Genomic DNA, 13182 nt, shown 5'->3' on the forward strand with positions numbered 1-13182 from the left:
CGCAGAAGGATTTCTATCGGGAAGGACTGGGTCTGTGCAAATGAAGTCCAAGTCCAGACAAACAAAGGAAGACCTCCAGGTTGTTTCAGGTCTTCAGCTGCACCCATCCTGTCCCCGGGCGGGCAAGGAGCGAGCTCTCTCCATCGGCACAGCCCAAAGGTGCCCAAGTTCCCCTTTTCCTCCTGGCCCAGGCTTTCCTCCGAGTCTTCTGGGAAGCCCGGTTCTTCCCACAACAGGCATGTGAATTCCCAAGATTTTACATTCCCACACTTGTGACTGAGTCCGGGCCTGATGTCACTGCATGTCCCTGACCCACACACTGGGTTCCTTGTCCTTGGCCCAGGGCCACCCCAGATGTCAGTCCTACCCTCCTGTCTTTAACTGTCTCCCAGCTCGTCCCACAAGGCCCTGCTGAAGACCTGCTCAGCCGCGGCATTCATTACACGTTGTTCAAGGAAACAGCGTGACCCGCATCCCTCCACTCCTCCCCCTGCCCCAGCATCACGGATTTGTCACTGGCTGCCTGCCTGCCCCAGCCCCGCACTCCTATCCCCACGTCTACACCCCATTCCTTCTCACTTCTCCCAGAAACCCATTTTCCTGACATCCACACAGCTCTTTCTGCCCCGAGAGACTCGCTAATGCGTTTCTGTGGAGAAGAGCGTTGGGTAGAAGGAATCAGCGAGCTTGAACACAAGGCAGTGGAAATTATCAAAGCTCAGGGAGGAAGGAAAAAGGGTCAAAGAAAAGTGAATGGAACCTAACGTGCTGTGGGGCGGCATCAGGCACGCTGCGGTGGGAACGCCGATAACAAGGGAGGAGGTTCTGGGCGTGAAGGATGGGGGGGGTGTCTGTGGAAAACGTCCGTACCTTCCCCTTTCAGTTTCACTGTTTCAGTTTCACTGTGAACTTAAAACTTCCCTAAAAAATAAAGTCTTAATTTTAGAAAAATAACCTTATAGATTAAACATTAAATTACAATCTGGAATTTTTTTAAAGTCTGTGAAATTGACAAACATTTAGCTAGACGGACTAAGGAAAACAGAGGGAAGGCGCAAATCACTCAACTCGGATCTGAAAGTGGGGACGTTACTACTGATTCTACAGGGGAAAAAAACTACAAATAAGAGAGCTCTGTGGGCAATTAAATGTCAACCGATTGAATAACAGAGACTCAGTGGTCAAATTCCTAGAAACAGCAAACCCACCAAGATTAAATCCTAAGAAACAGAAAATCTAAACAGACCCATAACGAGGAAGGTGACTCAATCAGTAACTGAGACTTGTAACGAGGAGGGTGACTAAATCAGTAACTGAGACTCTCCTGACAAAGGAAAGCCAGGGCTGAAGCCTTCACCAGTGAATTCCACCAAACATTTAAAGGAGGACTGACATCGATTCTTCTCAACGTTTTCCCAAAACACTGACCAGGAAGGAACACTCCCTTATTTTACAAAGCTAGCATTACCCTTATATCAAAGCTAGATGAAGACACGACAAGAAAAAAAAAGTAGACCCATATTCCTTATGAAATTCATGCAGAAATTCTCAACAAAGTACTAGCAAACCAAATTCAGCAACATAGTAAAAGGGTTATGCACCATACAAGTAGGATTTATTCCCAGGACGCAAGGATGTTGCAGCATGATGAAAATCAATCAATGCGATATACCACATTAGCAAAAAGAAGGGAAAAATACCATCATCATCTCAACTCATGCAGGAAAGCATTGGACATTTTCTAAACCCTTGTATGATAAAAACACTCAGCACACTAGGAATTGAAGGAAACTCTCACAACATAAAAAAATTATGAAAAATTCACAATCAACATCATAGTCAGTGGCAAAAGACTTAAATCTTTCCCTCTGGGATCAGGAACAAGACAAGGATGCCTGTTTTTGCCACTTCTACAGAACATCGTACTGGAAGTCCCAGGCAAAGCAATTAGATAAGAAAAATAAAAGACGTCCAAAATGAAAAGGAAGGGGCGCCTGGGTAGCTCAGTGTGTTAAAGCCTCTGCCTTCGGCTCAGGTCATGATCTCAGGGTCCTGTGATTGAGCCCTCCATTGGGCTCTCTGCTCAGTGGGAACCTGTTTCTCCCTCTCTGCCTGCCTCTCTGCCTACTTATGATCTCTGCCTATGAAATAAATAAATAAAATCTTCAAAATGAAAAAGAAGAAGTAAAATGATCTCTGTTCACAAGAATAAGATCTTATATACAGAAAAGCCTAATGATTACACCACACACACACACACACCTGTTAGAACTAATAAATTCGGCAAAGTAGCAGGATACAGAGTCTACAACCAAAAATTGGTTGCTTTTCTGTACATGAACAATGAACAATCTACAAAGGAAATCAAGACAACAGCGCCAGGAACAGTTTTATCAAAAAGGATAAAATACTCGGGAATTAAAGACGGAGGTGCAAGATCAAAGATAAATTAGAGGGAAAATCCCATGTTTGTGGACTGGAGAACTTAATGTTGTTAAACTCTCGAGACTACCCAAAGTGATCTACCGATTTAATGCAAAAGACAAGAACTTGGGCTAAAATTCATAGGGAATCTCAAAGGACCCTGAAGAGCAAAAACAATCCCAAAAAAGAACAAAGCTGGAAAAGTCACACTTCCTGATTTCAAAACGTACTTAAAAAGCCAGAGTCATCCCGCTGGATGGGGCCCGGTGTCTGGGAGGCGCGGCTCAGTGGGTTAAGTGTCTGTTTGGCTCTGGTCTGGGTCCCAGGGTCCCGGATCCCCTGCTCAGCGGGCAGCCTGCTTCCCCCCTCCCTCTGCGGCTCCCCCTGCATGTGCTCTCTTGCCATCTCTGTCACTGTTTCTATCTCTCTCAAATAAATAAATGAAATCCTTAAAAATAAATAAAGCTGCAGCATCAGTTCAAAAAAAAAAAAAAAGAAAAGAAAAGAAATGCTGCAAAGTTCACGGTTATATTTTAAAACTGCCACACGGGGTCGCCCTTTCTCCTAGGAAACCGTCTACCTTCAACCGGAGCAGGTAAAGAAGTTGTCCTTTCGTACAAGGGACTATTCCTCGGCCATCAGAAAGGATGAACACCCAGCTTCTGCAGCAACGTGGATGGGACTGGACGGGATCGTGCGGAGTGAAGCCAGTCAGGCAGAGAACAAGCATCCTACGGTGCCACTCACAGCTGGAACGGAAGGAATAGAGCAGAGACCGCAGGGGAAGGAGGGAAGAGTGAAGGGGGAGAAATCAGAGAGGGAGACAAACCGTGAGAGACTCTGGACTCCGGGAACCAAACTGAGGGTCACAGAAGGGAGGGGGTGAGGGCTGGGGTCACCGGCTGACGGGCGGAAGGAGCCGCGTGAAGTGACGAGCACTGGGCGTTACACTCGGCTGCTGTGCTGCTGCACACTTCGTCTGAAGGCAGCGACGTACTACAGGTCGGCTAGCGGAGTTTCAATCAAAAATATAAAAATTAAATGCCGGGGCGTCTGGGTGGCTCAGTGGGTTAAGCCTCTGCCTTCGGCTCAGGTCATGATCTCAGGGTCCTGGGATGGAGCCCCTCATTGGGCTCTCTGCTCAGCGGGGAATCTGCTTCCCCCTCTCTCTCGCCTGCCTCTCTGCCTCCTTGTGGGCTCTGTCTGTCAAATAAATAAATAAAATCTTTAAAAATAAATTAAATAAAATGCCGTAGGGACCAACAAAAATAAGTCCTGGTTGGTCCCCTCTTTGCCACCACAGCCCGGACGCCAATGCCCCAGCCAGCAAAGAGAGAATCACTGTCACTGCTTCAGTGCCGGAGCGACAGAGGACGCCACGGAGCACTCCCCTGGCAACCACTGTTTCTCTGGGGACGGAGTTTATGGTTTCTGCAAGTATGGAAGCGTCAGGCAGCACCAGCCCTGCCCACGTCGTCACTGATCTTTCTGCATGTGCGAAAGAGAGACTCCAGCTTGCAGGCGTGGAGACGACAGTGACCTGCCCTTCGGCCTGACCTCCAGCTAAGGGACAGCCGTGACCTACTGGGCAACTTCACCTGGTGAGGAGAAACACAGTGTCACCACTACCCACGGATGATGGGTCGAAGTTCAGGAAGCAGCACAGTCTTTGATCCCTGACACACTTTCCTAGGAATTAGAGACTAGAGAACCAAGACCGGAACCGTTGTCGGTTACGAAGCAGTCGTGGACTTGCCCTCATGGACTCTGATGACGGTGATCGTCAAGCTTGTAGTATGGGCTATGCCTGCACTTGGAGACAGTTGGGACAACTCCCTCGGCATCATTCAAACACCTTAGATAGGCTTCCTCTCCCTGCCACCCACACGAGCGAATCACCAAGCCCGGAGAAAAGAAGCAACTCCATCGAAAAGTTGGGGACCACACATGATGGGCTGGAGTTCCATTGGAACTTAACCCCTACTCCACTTCCTCAGTTTATGTGTAACTAGATCTCACACCAGGGAGAATGCACCTCCGACTGCGTAGACAGCTCTCAACCTACGGAATCATTCTGGTACAGAAACCGTGCTGGGTCGAATACTGCTATAAGCGTCTCTCCTTCCCGCCCCCAAACCCCAGTGATACTGGTGGGAACGGTGGAGCTCTGGGCAGAAAAGGCCGAGTCCCTGTCTGCGCCACTGGGAGCTAGAAGTGTAGTGATGAGCGCAACCAGCGGCCCTGAGAGGTCTCTAATACCCACTGTCAAATGGGCGAACGGATGAATGAACGAATACTAATTCGAGTTAACTTGTTCAATTAAAATTTTCATTTTAGACATCTTACAGAAGATGATGCTACAAATACAGAATGAGAGGCAGAATACAGGCTACTTTAAATTTCAAAAATCTAAATGGTTTCTGTTCAGCTTCCTAGGTATTAATGCCTAGGAAGATATTCACTATAAAAGTGGGCTTTTTCCTGAATGGTAGGCCCTTGTGCTGGGTTCGCTGGGCTACTCCACATTCCAAGCACTCTGTTTGTCTCCAACTATGCAGAAAACAAACCTAGACTCTAAAGTCCTGAAACAATGACCGTGATTTACCACCACCCATAATTCTGTGGGTCGACCAGACGGTTCTTCTCGCGGCCTTGTTCAGGATCTCAGCCCTCTTGGGTCAGGCCGTGGCTGGGCTGGATTACCCCCCACTTGCCCATTCCCAAGTCTGCTCCTTGGCACAGATGTCTAGAGTCTGGTACGTCTTTCTCCATCCAGATGGTCTCCTTACGGAGTGGCAAGAAGCAGAAGCAGCACTGTGGCCAACTTCCCTCTGCCAAAGCCGGGATTCAACGTGAGTGGAGACCAGCTCTGTTTCTCCACGGGACAGCAGGACGGAGAACAGGAAGCCACCTTCAGTCCACACCCCAGCTGACCTTGCAGGACTTCCAGCCACCCTGGGAGGTGGGAAGGAGCCCCTCCACTGCATCAGAGAGGAAATTCTCACGGCTGCACACGATGACACTGGGGGATGAAGACATGGTTGCATCTCTGGTGTTTGTTATTGCTTCTCCAGTAAGATACAATTAAGGGTATGTACAGAATAAGACCAAACAAGATGACTTGATAGTGACTTAGGTCTCGCTTGCTCGTCTCATTCTTGTGCCTGAAAGCCTTGCTAGTTGTAGAATTATCAAGCAGGGCCTTGGATTGCTTTTAGGCTCCAAATATTGTCCCTTTAGGGTTTCCCATCTTTATTGCCCACACAGAAAACACTCATTCCCTGTACAGTCTGGCCTACCTTTCTGTTCACGACGCAGTCAATGATTCGGCCATGAGCGTGTGGCCCGGGCTCTGTTCTTCAAAGCAGACCCTACTCACCTGAGTTGACCACATAGTGTCAGCTACAGGCTAACTTGCTCTAACGACCCAACCACTTTCTCTGCTGATGTGTCCTCCGAGAAGGCAAAATAGTTCAGTAATGGCCTAGCCATCATAATTCTCCCCTACCGCCAAGTCCTGAAGACATTCCCTATTTCCTTCTCACAACAGGACCGTTCCATATTTAGGTTCTTGCTTATTTTTATATTTTGAGCTCATTTTTTATATTTTGCCTGAGGTATGGATCGAATTTATTTTTTTCCATATAACGAACCAATTTTTCCTACAAAATGTTTAGATAACCCAAACTCTCACGGGCCTCTTTCTGGACTCTGTTCTGTTCCTTGGGCCCCTTGTACATTTCTAGACCCGTTCCACATTGCTCTTCCTGCTGTGGTGGCTGGTAAGTCTCACTAGGTCATAGAGTGAGTCTGTCTCTTCTTCGATTGTCCTTTTCATGATTGTCTTAATCAGGAATAGGGGACTACAGCCCAGCAGCCAAACTCTCCGCACTGACTATTTCCGTGAAACAAGCTTTATTGGGGCCCAGTCACACCCACTTGCTTACACACGGCCACTGGCTGCTTTGACCACAATAGTGGATTTGAATAGTGGCATCCACCTGCAAAGCTTAGAATATTTAGTGTTTTTACAGAAAAAGTTTGCTGACTCCTGGTCTCAGTTACTCAGGGACTTGAATTCTTCCACGTCAAGTTTTGGCAAGGTTCCCAGTTCTGAGCTCTTGATTACAAGCAACAGAAAATTGTTCTGTCTAACTTAATGTGGAGATAGATTTACTGCAGGAGGCAGAGTGCACCGGCGCTCCCAGGGGAAAGCCTAGAGCGTGGATGCTGCCAAGTGAAAAGCCTTCCAAACTCTCCTGCCTTCCCGTACCACTCAAGATTCAGAGCCCCGACAAGCAGAATGCTTGGCCTGAGCTACGGTCCCACACTCGCGCTAGCTTCCAAAGAGCAAGGCGTGTCCAGCCCTTTATCCATATCCATAGAGAGGTGTAGGGTCCTGCCTTCTGACAAGACTCACTCTGTGGAGGGTTCATTCGAAATATGAGCAGGACAGGATCTCCCCAATGGCGGCTGTGACTTTGCTTGAAATCACATTAAAGTGGGGCAAAATTGTTATCTTTAAATACTGCACCCTCATTCACGAAGACAATTTATCTCACTTTTAATTCAGCACTTTCTCTGCGTCCTTTGCTGGAGTTTTAAATGTTCTTCTGGAATGGTCTTGTGAATTCTTGTCTAGTAAGTCCTTGATATTTTACGGTTTCGTTATTGTTGTGTTGGACACTTTGGTATTTTATGTCTCTTCTTTGTTTTATTATGTATGGTATTGAGGGATACTGCTGATTTCTGTATATTGATCTTATAGTATTTAAGCTTTTATTTCTTCTGAAGGTCTGTTGGTTTTCTTCAGTCTTGCATGTAAATACTTGCAAGAGACAATTTCATCTCTTTCCATCCAATCCGTATATTTCTTAGTATCTTTTCCTGTCTTATTGCTTTGACCTGAACCTTCAGTCTCATGCAGTACATTATGTTAGCATGTATTCTTGTGCCGCTCCTGATCTTAGAGCAAATGCCTTTCAAGTTTTTCCAGGTAAAAAGATAAATACTTTTTTATCCCATTAAGGAAGTTTCTTTTTATTTCTAGTTTTCTGCTAACTTAAGTTGTAAATAAGATGCTTTTTTTTTTTTGCATCTGTTGAAGTGTTCCTAAGTATTTCCTTCTTTAGCTTGTTAATATGTGAAATTACATTAATAGATTTGTTTTCTAATGTTGAATTCCTACAAATTAATCGTAACTTATCACAATGTATTATTTTTTTGATCGTTACTGAATTCAGTTGTCTAATATACATTAGGGTCCTTGCACCTGTGTTCGCAAATGAGACTGGTGACCTACTTTCACTGCGCTGTTCTCATCAGGTTCTCACAGTGGGGTTACGTCGGCTTCATAAAAGGACTTGACACTCGTATCGTTCTTAAAAATAAGAAATGATGGGGGCACCTGGGGGGCTCAGTGGGTTAAGTGTCTACCTTTGGCTCATGTCATGATTTCAGAGTCTTGGGATCGAGCCCCAAGTGGGGCTCTCTGCTCTGCAGGGAGCCTGCTTCTCCCCCACCCGTGCCTCTGCCTCTCTGCCTACTTGTGATCTCTGTCAAATAAATAAATAAAATCTTTTTAAAAAAATGATAAAACTAAGTTTCTAAATCAAAAAGAGGGAGAATATTTAAAAACAAAATTCATTTCCAAAATTATGATTTGTTCTTTTAAAAAGTTAATAAAAATAGAAAAAAACAGCTGCATATACTATTGCCCAGCCTGCCCCTGAAGGGCTCCGCGTTCCGTCCTCTCTCCTGGCAGTTACCAGCAGCTGCCCCTTCCATCCACAGAACCTCGCTGCTGGGCAGTAAATTACACGCAGTGTGAGCACGCCGTAGGGACGTGGGTTTGATGCTGCGTGTTAGCTAGATGGTGTGACAGTCACTGGCCACTCTGGGTTTCAGGTTTCCCATCAACAGAATGGAAACTGGGGAGTTGGAATAATGCAAGCTCCTTTATAATAAGCTCCTGACTTCTAAACAAAATAAGCTCCTGGCTTCTAAACAAAAGTTAGCTGACTGCAGCACTGTCGGTTGTCACCCCCAGCAACCCACAAAACGGAGCAAGGATCCCCGCTCCCAAACTCAACACAACAGACTTCCAGAGCCATCTCGAGGCAGGAAGCACACATGAGGCCATGTCACTGCAAGATGATGGCTTTCTGCCCCAGTTCCTGGCACGGAATGCCTGAAACCCTTTTAACGTCCTAAGAGACGAGAGTGTGGGGAGCACCTTTTGTGCTAATAGTGGGTGCTTGACCCCAGTGTCTGACCTGGGGCTCCTAAACTCTTGTACTTTCCTGGGATGGGTGTACCTGTTATTTTTATGAGGTGATCCTGGGTGGGCTCCTTTTAAAACAGAGACAGCCATGATTAGAACCTCGAAACTTCAGCTCCACCAGCATTCTCTGGAGAAGGGAGAGTCTGCCAACAGAGTTAATGACACGTGATACCCACATGATGAAGCTTTCATTTAAAAAAAATAAGTCGGGGGCTCGGAGAGCTTCCACGTCGGGGACCACATCCACATATGGGGAAGATGACACATCCCAGCTCCAGAACTCCGTATGTGTGGCTGTTCCCGTGGCTTCAGAGTATAATCTGGCTTCAGAGTATAATCTCCCCCGTGTGTGCTTCTCTTCCTTCTCTTTGATCTACGAGAAAGTGAAATGGAAATTCTCGCTCTCAGCTTTGGTAAAGTCAACCCTCCCTTCCCTGGAGCACAGAGAACCTGCTTTTCAAGTTAGGGATTTAAGGAACTTCCAGCGTAGGGGAAAGGACCAGGAGAGGACTTTCCCACCAGACTGGAGCTAAGCCGGAGGAGGTCGGAGCCACCGGGAGCCAGGCTCCGCTCCATCCCTGACCCCGGGAAGCAGCCGCACCTCAGACAGGAGATAAACTAGTGCCCTACCTGTGTCAGGGAAAGTGCCAGAAGCTGCCAGACCCAAGGAGTGGGCAGACACAGGAGCAGGAACGCCTGGGGACCCCTGTTGCTGAGCGAGGGCACGGGGATGCCCAGAGGGCGAGGCTACGGGAAGGGCTCAGCCCCACGGACGGCAGCTCGACTCAAAACCAGACTGATTCGTGGGCCGTGTTTCTTGCTGAAACAACATTCCCGGCCTTCGATCTGACCCATGACGGTGCAGCAGCCCCCTGAGCCGGTGTCCACCTTGCACGTGAGGGGCCGGCCCCCAGAACGAGGCTCTCTCTGCTCACCATCCTCCCTCACCCTCCCAGCCCTCCTGCTGCCCCTCCCGGCATCTTGGCTCCCACCTGTCCTGATGTGCTTTGTCTGGGGAGAGAGACACGGGCAGGACGCAAGGAGTGTCTTCTTGGCTTTCCTTCCCCGATGTCCTGGCAGGTCGCTGAGGAGAGATGGGACAGAACCCACCGGTGTCGACTGTGCTGTCCACACGGGTGTGTGAGGACATCGGGGTTGCAGAGACAGGCACCAACCAGGCGGCCGCACCTGTGCCCTTGCCCCAGGCCCCTCGAGTCAGCCCAGGCCTGTGGGGCAGGTGCTAAGTCCCCAGCTCCCGGGGACTTCCTTCCCGGCCCGCGTCCTCGTGGCCTCCTCTCATCCCCAGGGTCAGCTCCTCCATCAACGCTCCCTCCTCTCTCCTGCCTCACCCCCCATCTTCCTGCTCCTTTAGCCTCTGCAGCCGCGGTGTCCTGACCCAAGCGTCTACACCACACCTATGACGCTCTCTCCTTCTTTATTGCGTCCGTGGCCTCCATCAGACTGGACGCTCCCCGAGAACAAGAACAGGGCCTCGTATTCTTCTGGAACGCAGGTGGTGCACTCAAGTGTCCAGCACATGATAAGCTCCATGACTTTTGCGAGGACGCGCACGAAGGAATAAATACGTAAGATCAGTTGCCTTCCCACATGCCGGATGTGCCCTCAGACGGTGCACGCACCTGCGTGTCCCAGGCGACCGCCTTCCGTCCGTTTCCACCCACAGGGAATTAGTGTCCAGACTAGGATCATACACCGTTTCGTTCCTGGCTTCTGTGACCTCGTTCATGAGGTCTGTTTTGCCCACTGAAGTCCTCCGTATCTCTTAAAATCGTAATGTAACTGTAACGTAAATGTTCGTAAGGAATAGCTGTCCGTTTCTGCACTTACCTGGGCTGGCCTGGGGATAGACTCTTCATGGGAGGGCGCTGTTCCCAGGCCGGGTGGGGGCTGTGGGGCTGGAACCCCGCGACCGTCAGTACTGTCCAGCCAAAGACCGCCGGGAGTGCACCTGTTCCCGCGCCTGTGGGGGCCTCCCTCAGTGCAGCCGGCGACGTTCTAGTGAGAACTGATCAGAAGGGGCTTTCTGGGGACGGGCTGCGGCTTGCCTTGGGTCCTCCTGAGACGTGGGGTCCTGCCCAGGCTGGACGCCGTCAGCAAGCGGGGCGGCTCCGTGACTAAGCAGTGGATGGACGCACGGGTAAAGAGTCTGAAGCTTTCAGTGGCCAGGAGTCCATGGGCACTCGTCTGTAGCTAGGATGGAAGCACATTTTTGTTATTTCTGTGGTTTGGACATGTTCCTGTTTTTGTCTGTGTTCAGACAAGGTCTCGGAGTGGCCTGGTCTGTGATGTTCTATGACATGGTTCTTGTTCCGCAGCCAGGCCTCTGGCGAGCCGGGCCAGCCCCCAGGCCTGCGCTCTCACCGCAAGGGCAGCCCGCATTGCAGGAGGTTGGCAGCGCTGGCCACGGACAGACCGGACGTGGGAGCTGGGAGCCTCGTGATCTGGCGGTCTCGTTCCAACACCGCACCCGCGCTGCACGCCGGTCTGTGCTTTGGACGTCTGCGTGAGCCTCAGGAATTCACAGTTCCAACCCAGCCTGGTGCTGCCGAGGCTGCCGGACCTCACGTGGAAACCACCCAAGTCAGCGAAGTGTGGGTGTGTGTGCGGGGAAGGAAAGATCTACCGTAGTTAGTGGCATTCCCGGGGAAAGTCTGCCCTTCTGGAAACACTGGGTACCCTTGGGACGCGGGCTATGCTGTGCGTTTTCCCAGGTCAGGTGCCCACTCTCCCACGGGAAGCTCCCAAACAAAGATTCTCTCCAATGTATAATTTGTCCAGATCGTTGACCAATAAGTTTGTCATTAACATCAAAGTAAAATCTTTTTAAATCATTTTCTTCTTTTTAAGATATTATTTATTTATTTGACAAAGATCACAGGTAGGCAGAGAGGCAGGCAGAGAGAGAGGAGGAAGCAGGCGCCCTGCCGAGCAGAGAGCCCGATGTGGGGCTCGATCCCAGGACCCTGAGATCATGACCTGAACCAAAGGCAGAGGCTTTAACCCACTGAGCCACCCAGGTGCCCCCATCGTCAAAGTAAAATTTATGTGTAAATAAATAATGAAGTGTTCACTGCCCCCAGCTGTGGTGGACTCCAGGCACCACGAGGAAGAGAACCAGACACGCTCTTCTCGGTCTCTCCCGAGACCGAGCGCCGCCCTGATGCGTAGGTGCTTCCAAACACCTGTGTCTGGAACGTTCTAGCAGACAAAGGAAGGAATCCGAGAGGTCACGGACATTGCTGTGACCGAAGGTCAGCGACAGGGGGCTTGGATGTCCAGACAATGGCCATGTGGAAACCCCAGAAGATTTCTGTTCTCATCCACACCCAAGACAAACCAGGAATGACGATGCTGTAACTTCAGACTGAGGTGACCAGAGTGTGATGCCCGAAAGAAAGGACGCTGACAGGGAGACGGTTGTGACCTCTGGAATATTGGTCCAATTCGGGGGGAGGTGATCTTCCCAGATAGACCCTCACCCTTTGGTTCTGTTTATACATTTTTCTTCCACCCACAAAAATCCTTGCCACCCTGTCCTCCAACTCCCTGTGGTCCTCCTTGGAACTCTGCCTTGTGCCACCATTCCAGTCCCCACACCCCCAGCTGGTTTCTGTTTCCCCCAAGCCCCTATTCTGATGTTATGGTACCTACCTCTTCTACCGAAGGTGTTCACTGTTTATTTGCATGTCTTATTTAGCCAAAGAATGTAAACTGCAAAGCACTGATCCGAGGCAAGTGGTTTTGATTATTTTTGGTTATGATCTTCTAAAGGCCAGTGAGATCTTTGTCATTTCTTTTCTTTTCTTTCCTTTTAAACAACACCCTGCACCGAGCTGGCGGCTCTGGGAAAAGAGCGGAAGTTCGTTGTCTCACTCAGATGTGCTCGAGTGGCGAGAGGAAGGCGGCAGAGTCTGCACTCCCGAGCTGGGAGCTGGGTTCTGAAACGACTCTCAGTACGTAGAAATACTCTCACAGACACAGTTCACGAAGGAGTTAAGCAACCAAATATATAAACAAATAGTTCCCAGAAGAGGAATTACAAACGCCCTGTAAAATAACCAAAGGTGTGAACTATCTCAGGTAATCGAGAAGGAAATGCAAATTGAACAAGACGAGCCTCCCTCATTGGCCTGTCACTCTGGCAGAAGACTGAGAGGTCCTGTGCAGTGTCAGCAAACAGCCCACGGGGCTGGAGATGTTCAGGTGCATGTTACAAGACAGATCTGACTGCTTAGAACATGTATGGAAACCATCACGTTTCTGAGAGTGTACACCTCAAAATTACTTTTTCCGTGTTGCCGGGATTTGGGCTGAAGGATGCTCACAAGGCCATGAGTTTACATCAGTAGAAATCAGAGACGACCTACGTATCTGTCAAAACAATTATGTTTAAAGAAATCACATCCATGCTCTGACGCTTCATAGTTACCACAAAGAATGAAGCGCATCTCTTT

Source organism: Mustela nigripes, chromosome 1 (genome assembly GCF_022355385.1).
Source record: "Mustela nigripes isolate SB6536 chromosome 1, MUSNIG.SB6536, whole genome shotgun sequence".
In the NCBI taxonomy this organism is placed as follows: Eukaryota; Metazoa; Chordata; class Mammalia; order Carnivora; family Mustelidae; genus Mustela; species Mustela nigripes.